Below are 13,170 nucleotides of genomic sequence, written 5' to 3' on the forward strand. Positions count from 1 at the left end.
TAAAGGACTATAAAATGTGATATATTGGTAACATTAAAATTTATTCCCCTATAGTGCATTAAAGGTCAACATTATAGGTTGACTAAAGAAAGCAATAGTATTAAATAAATTAATTATTGAACCTTATTGTTAGAGACAGTTTAAATGAGTACTGAAACACTTTAAATTGTGTGTTTCAGTTAGCAAAGACTCAGGGAAGGGGAAGGAAACACTGAGTCAGGGCCAAGAAGTTACTCTTCAGAGGTTTGTACACAACAGTTATTTCTTTTGAATTTTCAATTGAAATAAATTATGACAATTTGTATGTTATTGTTTTAAATTCTGGAAAATTGTTGGAATGGAAATTTGATGGATACTTATTGCTTAAAAAATATTACAAATGGTTTGAAACACAGCTATCATGTATATTTGATTGAATTCCTCGCTAGCTTGTCTAGTGGGATGAATTAGTTTTGAATTCCCTCTCTGACTGAAGTGTTGAGGTGTGCGTCAGTTAAGGACGAATAGGATGAGTACTCATATAATTGCTAGCTAGCTATGTTATTCCTCATCAGCCATTGGCTTTTGGGACAAATTAGACTTTGGATTCATGATTAAGCTTTGTGTGTGATTTATTGATATTTATTGTGATATTGTGAAATGGAGTTTAAATTCTTTATGACATTCTCTTTCTTTTGAATTTAACTATGATTTTAAGTATCCACAGTTTGTATGATTTATAGTTTATGGTCTTAAATTGCATTTTCTTAATGTTGTGCACCACTAAGACATTGGCTCAACGATAGCTTTTTCATTGCTGTCGCAGGTAGACAGACAGACAGAGTAGCAGAGTAGGCTGCTTGTGTTACATTTTGAGATTTCGCAGGGTATATTGAGTATACCATATTTATGTAATTTTTGTTGTAATGTATGTGCACTGTATGTATATATTGTACTTGGTCTTGAGTAGTTGTAAACTAAAATTGTAAATTATTTTGGCCTGTAAAAATATTGTGACATATTTCTCTTATCTTAGCCTTTGGAAACACTGGAAAATTGATGTTGAATTAAGTTGAGAAATTTATTGTGTTGAACTATTATTGGAGTTTGGGATTGAACAAATTTATTGGAAGTGCTTTTCACAGGTTTTTGAAGAACTGTTTTACTCAAATACAGATGGCACTCTGCCAAAATTTTTACAGAAATTATTGATACTTAGATTTGTTATTTGGTTTCACTTCAGTTAAAACAAAGTTTTAACACCTATCAAAAGTGCTTACCGCTGTAAAAATAAATTAGAAAAGGTTTAAAATCCCTTGTAGTGTATTTAATGGGTTATCAGTAGACGAAGTTTGGTAATTCATTAGGTATACTATAGGATCATATTATGCCTTACGGAGGGGTAGGGTGTGACATGTTTTACTAGTATTAGAGCCAGTTTTTAGAGTCTGTTTTCACCTGTAATTTGAATATTCTTTCTTCATAGTACAACTGCTCAATGTCATTGTTTGATACATACAGTACATTACATTATAAATATGCACTAATGGGAGGAAATTTCCTTGTGTTATTTATCAAGGAGGTGTAATATCCTCTAATTAACTATGGAAGAAGGGGACCGCTCAGTCGATCAATCAATAGAGGCTGAGGTGCAAGGGGAAGCCCCAGCCCTTCACAATGTGAGTGGATCAGCCACACCAGTCCCCTCAGTACCGTAGTTCCCTGCTCAATTTGCTCAGTAGATGGCTGCAATATTCTAACAGATGGCTGGTAATATGCCTACTCAAGCCCCACTACAGACATTAGTAGTACAACCACAACCTTTAGCTAGGCAGTATGACAAGCTAATTAAATGCGGGGCTACTGAGTTTAAGGGGACAGTAGATCCATTAGAGACAGAACAATGGTTGGAGAGAATGGATAGGGTGTTCAAGAAACTACACTATACAGAGGAGTTCAGATTTAAGTATTCAGTGTCACTACTACAGGGAGATGTATATGACTGGTGGAAAACCATTCCTCATTGTTTGGTGGAACCTCCAGTACTAACCTGGGATGACTTTCTGCGGGAGTTCAGACAAAAATATGTCCCAGATACCTATGTGGACCAGAAGCTATAGGAGTTCTTAAGTCTGAAATAAGGAAGTAGAATAGTGGTAGAATATGAAAGAGAATTTTCCCGGCTGAGCCGGTATGTAGGAAGTCTCCTTTCATCCAGCAGGGAAAGATGTAAGAGGTTTGAAACCGGCTTGAAGCCTAGTATTAGATTACAGGTGGTCGAATTCAAACATACTAACTTCTTTGAGCTCATTTCTTAAGCATTGAAATTAGAAAGAATTGAGTCAGAAGCGGCCCCAGAGAAAAAGAAATCAGAGAAGACAGAAAAAGAGAAAGAGGGGAAGTCAGTAGATCAAAGTTCCAGTGGTCCTACTGGAAAGAGAAAGAACTTTGGGGTGAAGGAATGGAAACGTGAAAAAACATAAGTTTATACCATTGAATTCAAAAATTTTCACTTAGGGTCACATGCATCATGCAAGATTTATTTTTATCTATTTGATTTCAATGATAAACAACATATTAAAACTTTTTAATATGTTTTTGGATCTGTATTTGCCATTTAAGAATTTTAAATTAATGAGATTAATTTTAGAACCCTAGATTAAATCAAGAACGATTACACTAACCTCTTAATGCACTGTAGCTGGCTGTTCCTTTGAGATTCGTCTTCAGGACACCAAATGTTGTCCCTCTAGCTTGTCCACACTAAGAACACCTATGGCAGCCCTTGAACAGCTTCTAAAGCTTTCTTTATTATTTAGAAAATCAAGTTCTGCCTTTTAAGAGATTAGAGATGTAAACAGGACACTAGAAATGATTTCTAGTATTTTTAATTCAAGAGATTGATGGCTAATCTCTTTGAATTGATGAGAGATGAAGAAGAATAGATGGAGAGCCTCAAAATGGTGTGACAAAGGAGGAGTGGCTGCTGGTTGTAATTTCCTTTTTCATAACAACACTTATATAGCTAGGTTAACACATTAAACCCTTACCACATGTCACCCTTTGATTAGCTCTAGGTTTAAGTGACCCAATCACATTGTGCCAAGTGTCAAACCTATATTTAATCTTGATTTTAATCATCTTACATGATTAAAAAACATTTGGCAAGCTTATGTGTAATCCCATGTGTCACCATCTCATGGTGCCATGTGTCACACTGTGAAATGACCAAAATGCCCCTGTGTCTTAATTTTAAGTTCTCAACCCAAAATAATTATTTTTCTTCTTCTAATTAATTTATATCAAATATAAATTAATTAATTAATCTCTATTAATTAATTTCTGATTAATTAAATTCATATTTAAACACTTTAAATATAAATTTAACTTATACTATACATCTAATAATCTAGATTTGGTTTCAAGTCATGCTAGGGACTTTGCAATCTAATTACAAACCAAACCTATTTAATTAATCAATTAAACTCTTTAATTAATTAATTAAATCATATTTAAATAGGTGATAACTTGTGTATATGTGTGACTTACTAGGCTCATCACTAATTGGCAATGAGACATGATATTAACTCTTAATATCATCAGAACTCTTTCTTACCATAAATGATTTCTCTAAATCATTTTATGCACCTCATAGACCATGGTTAATACCTAGCATAGCATGCCATGGACACCTAATTAGTAATAAGGTTTACCTTAAATGAACCTATAATCATATGTTACCATGCACTAAAATCTCTCTGTTACAAAATCCAAACTCAAGCTAGAGTCATGGTTTATGTCAAACCCAATTTGCTATGAATATTATGTTCTCTTTAAATTCCAGTTCTTGATTAAAAAAGATTTTCTCATCAGAAACTCTTTTCTGAATAAATCTATCTGTCATGGCCAGGAACTTGAAACATCAAGAACAATTAAATGAACATAGGATTTTATCTCTATTTACTTAGAGGAACAGATTCCATCTTGATCAACACCTACCTCCATATATAACTAGTAGGAGTCAACACATGCCCATATACCAATACACAGTACAAGTATGAAAGCAGTATCAAACTCAAACTACCTATATACAAGATAACTGTGCTATCTCAGGTCTAAAGATTATAAGTACTGATATGATTTATGACAAAACAATGGCAAGAGTAAACTCCATGTGCTTGTCATAAGTGTCACTGGTTCGGCCTACTTATCATGTATAAGTGCCTATCATGTTTGTTATATGGCATGAGACTCATGTGTAAGTGCTTAAAACTTGGTTTTTATCACACCCTACCCCCCCTGTAAGGCATAACATGATCCCGTAGTATACCTAATGAATTACCAACTTCGTCTACTGATAACCCATTAAATACACTACAAGGGATTTTAAAACTTTTCTTACTTCTTTTTACAGTGGTAAGCACTATTTATAGGTATTAAAAAATTTTTTTGAACTTAAGTGAAAGAAATAACACATTTGAATTATTAGGAATTTCTGTAAAAATTTTGGCGGAGTGCCATCTGTATTTTGGACAAAACAGTTCTTCAGAAAACCTGTAAAAAAACACTTCAATATTTTCCTCAATCTCAAACTCCAACAAAATTCAACACAACATGTTTTTCAACTCAAATCCACAATAATTTTTCAAAGACTAAGATACAAGAAATATAATACAAATTTTACAAGTCAAAATAACTCATAATTTACTTTACAACTTCAATGTACAATTTTAATTTACAACTGCTCAAAACCAAGGACACTATATACATATAGTGAACATACATTACAATACAAATTGCAACTATGGTATACTCAATCTACACAATGATTTTTCAGTGTAGTACTAGCAGCCTAGTCTGCTACCCTGTCAGTCTGTCTACCTGCGACAATAATGAAAAGCTATCGCTGAGTAAAATTTACTCAGTGGTGCACAATAACAATTTGAAATGCGATATATAAATCTTTTATTGACAATTCACAAATCAAATAGTTCACAAAATTTACAAAGTTCATATAATACAAATCTGATCAAATAACTGAGTAACACAGTTTTGCCAATCAATAACACAATTTGATCAAATAACTGAATAATACAGTGTTGCCGATCAATATCACAATTTAGGCCATGACACAATTTTTCCACACATGCCGTGTTGTACACCACGACAAGACATACTCACCCCAATAATCGAAATCATTGAGGGAGGAAGCTAGCTGAATAATGAGTACTCATCCACACTCACCTCAGACTGGTAAGTCAAAGAGGGAGGAATATATCACACTCACCCCATAAATGGAGGAGGAACATAGTAACAGTGTCATGCCAAGTGTGAATCAAAACAATTTCAAATCATAATATTTCATACAAACCATAAATCACATTTTATCTCAAAATTTCCATTTGCAAAGTTGGCAACACAATAATTTCCAAATAATATTCCCAAAACCAAAGCAATAAAAAATTATTCATAACTCATTTCTCCAAATAAATTTGCTAGTAAAAGCAGTGAATATAAAAGTATTGTGCATGGACACAATTTAAAACTATAATGTTCAATTAAATTTTTAAGTAGAAAATGAGAAGTCAAAATTATTGTGCACAAACACAATTTAAAACAATAACATACAAATAATTATAATTTATTTCAATTGAAAATTCAAAAGAAATAACTATTGTGCACAAACCTTTGATATATGCCTCTTGGCTCTAACTCAGTGTTTCCTTCCCCTTCCCTGAGTCTTTGCTAACTGAGAAACACAATTTGAAGTGTTTCAGTACTCATTTAAACTGTCTCTAATGATAATGCTTGATAAGTAATTCACTGAATTCTATTATTTACTTAGTCAACCTAATATGTCGACCTTCGGTGCATTCTAGGTAATTTAGGTTTTAATGTTACTAATATATCTCATTCGATAGTCTTTTAGGGTTGGTAATGTTACCAAACTCATTTCCATATATATTGTGTTTTCTTGCAATTTGCTGGATTCCGAGATACTAGTTTGACCTAGCCGGACGACCTAGTTCCCTCAGTTTTCGGGTTTTGGTCAAAACTACAAACTTGTAGATCTATGTCTTATTGCACGCGGGGCAAAATTTCAGGTCATTCTGAGTTATTTAGACCAAGTTATGGTCATTTTACTATTTCTGGTCAAAGTGCATCAAAATTGGTCACTTTAGGTCATTTTTGGTCATTTTAGGTTCGGCTAGTTTTTTGGACCCGAACTTGTGCAAGCTATTTGACTTAATTATGGTCATTTATGGGCTTTGGTGTCTTCATAAGACTTGTAGATATGGGTCTTAACTATTCATGGTCAAAATTTCAGGTCAATTGGATAAGTTTTGAGTGAGTTATGGCCTAAACACTAACTGCTGCCCAAATGGTCAATTTTCAGGCCTTATTTGCACTTAATCCGGATTTGGTCATTTTTCAAGCTACCTTGCAAGCAAAATTTTGGCAAGCTTCCTTCATGAAAGTTGGCACATTTTGTGCCTAGTTTCACCTCCAATTGTTCTCATACCAATTGGAGCCACACACTTAAAGTTCTAGGCCAAAATGCATACTGCCCTATTGCACTTCCTTTATTACTCATCAAAGATCACTTTTAACACTTACCAATTCACACATTCTTACCCAATCTGGTTTGTACCATAACCTAAACATATTTCACAACATATTATTGCTCATTTTGGCAGCTTACAATCACATTCAACATGCATCATAAAGTGCAGAATTTGTCAAACTCAATTACAATAATTTAATCACCTATTCATGCTCATTTACATGTCCAATCTCACACCATCACACATATACCCAAGCTGCCATAACAACTATCACAATTCAACATTAATATTCCATAATCCAAACATGAAATAACATCCTTATAGTTCACTAAACCAGGCTGCCAATTCATGCATTACATTCCATTAATTCCCAAGCTTCAAATTTCAAATACACATTCACATATACTAAGTATACATCACCCAAATAATTTCCTACACACATAAACATTTAATCAACCCTTTAATCTACCATTTACAAACAAAAATAAACTGTCTTCAAGGAGTTTCCATGGCTGCCAAAAATAAACATCTCCCCTAGAACATCAAACTCCAAAATTCTTTCCACAATTCAAGTACCCATAACCTCCTTACTAACTTTAATGAAGCACTAACCAAAAACACAAACTTACCACTTTGAAAATTCTTCAAAACCTCTCCAAAACTTGGTTTTCTTGTTGCCTATCTACTGCCCATGGTGTGAGGATTAACTTTAATGAAGGAAGGTGCAAAGAAGGAAGCTTAAATCAAGCTTGCATGAAGCTTTCAAGTGGACATCAATGGTGGATCTTCTTGGGAGGAATTTGGCTGGTTCTTGGAGAAGTGAGGAAGAAGATGATCTGCTGTCCAAATGAAGTGGTAGTGGTCCACTTTGATGAATTAGTGGAGCACTATGTCAAAATAAATTATTAGTTTTATCCAAGAATTCATTTTCCCACATTAAGCTTCCCATTTTTGCTATTTACATTAGGTACCACTAATTTAATTTTTCATGACATTTTCCAAGTGTAATATCATGTATTTTTAATGAATATTTAGGTCAAAAGAAAACTCGGGGTGTCAAATGACCATAATGCCCCTGTTCGGGTTGCATTCTCGATTTTCCGGTAATACCGGGTTTTGTCCGTTTTTCGATTTCTCACTTTTCTTTGTACTAATTAATTAATTTTTATTTAATATTTCTTATGGTATTTATACTTCAATTGATGTCTCTTTAAGTCCTAAAAATATTTTTCAGGGTCCCCCGCGGTCCAGGGCTAGTCAACGGTCCACGCCATGACTTCCTGGTGCGGTCACCCATCGCTAGGGTTCTCGGTTCGCTTAACTTGGTTACATTTCTTTGCTATTATTTTTCCTTTGTTTTTCTTGTATTTTCTTTTTTTGTATTTCATTATTTTATATCTCCTCACTCATATCGAAGTGTAGTTCTAGGCATCCTAGCTGTCCGGACAACACTGGTCACCGGAACAGTAGAACACACTACCGAACATAGGGGTGTTACAGTTTTGATGGAATCCTATTCAGAATATATAAAGTTGATTCTAATGCAAATCCCTAAAAGGAAATTGGCATATCAGTATAGCTCATCATACTACGTACCATATCCAATAGGGTACAATTTCTCCTTTCAGATACACCATTCAGTTGTGGCGTTCCTGGAGGAGTCAGTTGGGAAACAATGCCGTGCTCTCTCAAGTATTCATCAAATTCAGTACTCAAATATTCACCTCCACGATCTGATCGAAGAGCTTTAATACTCTTTCCTGTTTGATTTTCTATTTCAGATTTAAATTCTTTGAACTTTTCAAAGGATTCATTTTTGTATTTTTCAAATACAAATACCCAAACCTTGATTTATCATCAGTAAAGGCAATAAAATAATGAAAGTCCCCTCTCGCCATTTCTTTAAATGGACCACATACATCACTATGTATTAGCTCCAAAATATTTTCAGCTCTTAGAGCTTATCCAACAAAGGGTGGTCTAGTCATTTTATGTAACATCCTCCCGATAGCAATTCAAGATACTTCATCGTCCTGGACTGTCGGTCCCATGACCTAGAACTTCTGGAAAAATATTTAAACTAAAGTGAGGAACCATAATTAACTCAAATATTAATAAGAAAAATTTAGTAAAAATTTTAGAAATAAAATACAAACAAGTCAAATGAGCCAGTGCCCAAGCGAAGGGTAACCAGAGGGAAGTTGCGGTTCTCGCAACGAGGAACCCTAGACCCAGGGGAAAAATTTTAAAATAATTTTTGGGACTCCAAAGAAGGGTTATTGAGGTTCCTATGGCATTAGAATGCCAAGAAAATACCTAGAAAAATTTTTCAATCGGTACAGACAATTTTGACCCGTTAAGCCAAACGGAGGGCATTTTGGTCATTTCGCCTTCAGAGGTGATTTTTGGCCGACTTGTCCAGTTAAGTAAATAATTATTATAACATAAAATATGAATTAATATTGATAAAAAATTAATTGAAAGTGAGTAGAGAAGAAGAGAAAGGAAAATACAATAAAATGCCAATTATGACATATTATGAGGTCATTTAAAATTGTCCACCAATCACAATTAAGTAACCATCAAATTAACTAATAAAAAGAGTCAAAAGAGACCAAAGAATTAAAAAGCAAACAGCAGCCCTTCTTCTCCTTCAAAAACGTTTTTCACCTCCTCCCTCACTCCTCCATTAACAAACTTTCTAAAGCTTCAATTTCCATGCTTTCCTCACCCCAAAACCCTAAGTCCCTTCACTAAAAACTTGTCTCTACCTCTTGGGAAGTGTTTGGCAGCCTAGAAAGGGAAATAAAGTGAAGATTAACTTGGGAAAATTCTGCCCTACAAGAGGTTAGTGCACATATATACTTAAAACTCTTTAATCCCATGCTAGAGACTTGAAACAAGTATGAATTTGTAACTTAAATGAATAAAAGTTATGTGTATGTCCACCATGATTTTTGGCAGCCCTAAAGAAGGAACATGATTGAGTGTCTTGATGGACTTAGAGTGAACTAGAGAGTATGTTTAAAATATATATATATATATATATATATATATATATGTAAGGAATGAAAGTGATTAATTAAGGTAGTTGTGAAAATTTATAATGGAAATTAGGGTTTTGAGGTGTGAAACTTGGATTTAGCTTATGAAATTGTGAAAGAACATTATAAGGGTCAATTAGTGACCATTTTAGGTAAGTTGACCACAATTTGGACTGAAATATAGCATGGCAAAGTGAATGTGTAGGCTGCCTAAGGACAGCAGCAGAGTGACTGAAATTTCAGTCCACTTGGACTGCCATATCTTGGGCTGTGTTGGTCGAATTGGTGTTTGGCCAATTAGACATGAAACTAGGCTTATAATGGCACATTTTTTCTGAAGAAACCATGCCCAAAAGACCAAAGCAAGTGGACCAAAAGTTGGCCCCAATCCGGATACCCTACAACAGCACCTGCAGAAATGACCAAATGAACAGTAACTGTTCATTTTGCCATAACTCACTGTAGATATGGTCAATTGACCTGAAATATTTACAGCAACAAGATAGGATATAGACAAACAACTTTCATGAAGAACATCACCCCAAATTATGCCATTAACCCATTCAAATTATTAGGCAAAGTTGAGTTATCAAACCTGCAACTCTGCAGATTTTCATTTGAGCAGTAATGTTTGGAGGACTATAACTCTCTCTAGAAAACTTGGATTTAGGCGATTCTTGAACCGATGGAAACCTAAGGCATGGTAGAACATTTCATATGAAGAAAGTTAGACCAAATTATGAACTTAACTTGATCAAACTACTGACCAAAATTGGACCAAAATCTGCAAAAACCCAAAATTGCAGCATGAACAGTACACGTGAATAGTAACTTATTTTGGCCATAACTTGAGCTACAAAACTCCAAATGGAGTGATTCAAAAAAAGAAATTCAACTAGACAAAATAAGGAACAACTTTCATGTTTACCATTTCCTCAAATTCCCACTGTAACAGTGCTTAATGGAATAGTAAAGTTAAGCTTCAAAAACTGAAAATTTTGTTTCCCTTGGTTTAAACCTAGAAATGGTAATGGTGATCACTTCCAACAAGTTTTAAATGAAAAATGTGGTATGTTTGAAGTGCCAAAGTCAATGTACCTACTTTCTATGCAAAAGTCAACTTTCTTGTTGACCAATGAAATGAATAGTGACACCAAAAGTTGAAATTCAAAGATTGAAGAATTTTAAAGTATCAAATGCCCTAGTATACCTAACAAGATTGGTTTGGATAGTTTGGCATGCCAATAGGGTATTGTTTTAGCAGTACTGCGAAAGGCTTTATGCCTGTATTCATGGCTTTATGCCCGTATTCATGGCTTTTATGCCGATTATATGATATCATGGCTTTTTAGCCATACTGACTGCATACGTGGTTGACGTTCTGCGTCCCATGGTATGACGGCCCGAGGCACCGCGGTGTCCAGTGCCAACGACCCGTTATCGATCCGATGCCTAGTATAGGTTACTTGGGCATGGAAAAGTATAACTGTAATTGAACTGATTGTTAAAGAAAATACGAAAATTAAATATCAGGAATGATTATGATAGAATACAAAGAAACTCAAGATCATGAAGAAAATAATTAACAAAATGCATGAAGAAGTTAATATCATAAAACGTAATTAGCCCTCGACTAAACATTAAGTTGGTAATTATTCAGTTCTTATGAACACAATGGCTAAGAAATTATGATTTTTATTTGCATATTATATTTTCTTGTATTATTGGCACCACTAAGCTTTATGCTTAGCGCGTCACTTTTGCAACGCGTAGGTACTGAAGATTTGGACAGAGGGCCCAAGAGACCACGATTCGTAAGGCAGTTCACAGTTCTGCATAGTGTCCGTGTCACCTCACCATCCACAGTGCATTGATAGGACACTATGTCCCATTTTGTATTTTGAGATTTTTGTAAATTTTGTAATTAAACTCTTATTTTATCATGTGTATTTGAAACAAATGTAATATAATTTTGTATTAATGTAAGTACTTGTAAATTGTGATTATAAATCACATGTGAGAATTTATTTATGATTTGAGTCTAATGATGATGTGAAATGAATGAATGACAAATAGAGGAATTGTTAAGAAAATTGTGTTTGTGAAAGGAAAAGTGAATACATAACTGTGACTTGTACATGATTATCACATGAGATGAATGATTGAGAAATGAATGGTGAAAAATGTTGAGATTTTGATATTGAAGTTTGAGAGTGATGAGATGATTGAATATGATCATAGGAAGTGTTTTTCACAGGTTCCGAAGAACTGTTTTCTCCATTTTTAGCCGGTACTCTGCCGGATTTTCTTTAAAATTTTCGGAACCTCAAATAAATAATAATTTCGATAAATGGCTTAAATGAATTATATTTCACAAATTGTATTCAAAACCATGATAAAAATGAATTAAGATAAAATAGAGTGCTCCAGCACACTGAGTGGCATAACTTGCTCGGCTACACTGTAGTCGGGTAAGGGGTGTCGCATTTAGTGGTATCAGAGCACGGTTTAGGCGTTTCTGGACCTAGATAGACTGCATATCATGCATTGCATTCGTAAGAGTCGAGGTGACACTATTACAGATCTGTATTTCCCGTTTATTTTAGGTTAGGGTATGGAATAAGAGAATGAAGAGACAATGAGGTAGCGAATGGAGATGAGAAAGAGACTGTATTTAAGATGAAAAAGGATGAGTACATAATTGTTTGAGGATGAGATTGAGACTAAGGAGAAAGTGAAGTAGGATTGTGACACCCCTTACCCGACTACAGTGTAGCCGAGCAAGTTATGCCACTCAGTGTGCCGGAGCACTCTATTTTATCTTAATTCATTTTTATCATAGTTTTGAAAATAATTTGTGAAATATAATTCATTTATTGAAATTGTAATTTATTTGAGGTTCCGAAAATTTTAAAGAAAATCCGGCAGAGTACCGGCTAAAAATGGAGAAAACCGTTCTTCTAACTGTGAAAACACTTCCTATATTCTTATTCATTCATCTCAACTCCATTTATCAAAATCTCAATATTTTTCAGTTCACATTCATTTCTCAATCATTCATTTCATGTGATAATCATATATATATCACAGATAAACATTCACTTTTTCATTTACAAACACAATTCTCATTATTTACATGAGCATCAAATTACATTTCATAAGTTCATTTACACATGAGAAAATAAGATCAATTACAAAATACCAAAATGACACCTAGTGTCCTACCAATGCAATCAGAGTCTGTGAGGTGACACGGACACTATGCGAATCACAGGATGGACTTACCCAATCGTGGTCTCACGGCTCTCGATCAAGATCTTCGCACCTCACGCTGCAAAAGCGACGCGCTAAGCATAAAGCTTAGTGGTGCAAATAATAAAATAGAAAGAAATAATATGCAAATAAAAATCATAATTTCTTAGCCATTGTGTTCATAAGAACTGAATAATTACCAACTTAATGTTTAGTCGAGGGCTAATTACGTTTTATGATATTAACTTCTTCATGCATTTTGTTTATTTATTTTCTTCATGATCTTGAATTTCTTTGTATTCTATCGTAATCATTTTTTATATTTAATT

This window comes from Hevea brasiliensis, chromosome 1 (assembly GCF_030052815.1).
Source record: "Hevea brasiliensis isolate MT/VB/25A 57/8 chromosome 1, ASM3005281v1, whole genome shotgun sequence".
Lineage (NCBI taxonomy): Eukaryota > Viridiplantae > Streptophyta > Magnoliopsida > Malpighiales > Euphorbiaceae > Hevea > Hevea brasiliensis.